The sequence below is a fragment of the Charadrius vociferus genome, unplaced genomic scaffold (assembly GCF_000708025.1).
Source record: "Charadrius vociferus isolate BGI_N301 unplaced genomic scaffold, ASM70802v2 scaffold161, whole genome shotgun sequence".
Lineage (NCBI taxonomy): Eukaryota > Metazoa > Chordata > Aves > Charadriiformes > Charadriidae > Charadrius > Charadrius vociferus.
In genome coordinates, this window is record NW_009646928.1 from 999,591 (window position 1) to 999,958 (window position 368).

Consider the following 368-nt stretch of genomic DNA (forward strand, 5'->3'; position numbering starts at 1 on the left):
CGTCCACACGCTCGAGCGTACCAGTGGATCTGCCCGCCCGGCTCCAGCAATCCACAGCTGGCATCAAATCCCGTCACGAAATTCAAAGCCCGAGTCCCGATCACCTCATTTTTCCCTCGCTTATGAGCCCAAACACTGCGCGCTTGTGTCAGGGCGCCAGAGGCAAACTGAACTGAGAAATACGCAAACAGAATATCCCTCAGTAGCCGGTTTTATGAAAGGGAGACACTTTCGGGCTCTTCTGGAAAGCAAAGGGCTAGGGCAGGAAGAGAAGTCCACCAAGCACGGTTTCCTTGGGAAGCAGAGCAGCACACAAAGTGACCTCTGTTCCCGTGCCTCCAACTCCCACCAAAATGTTCATTTTCATT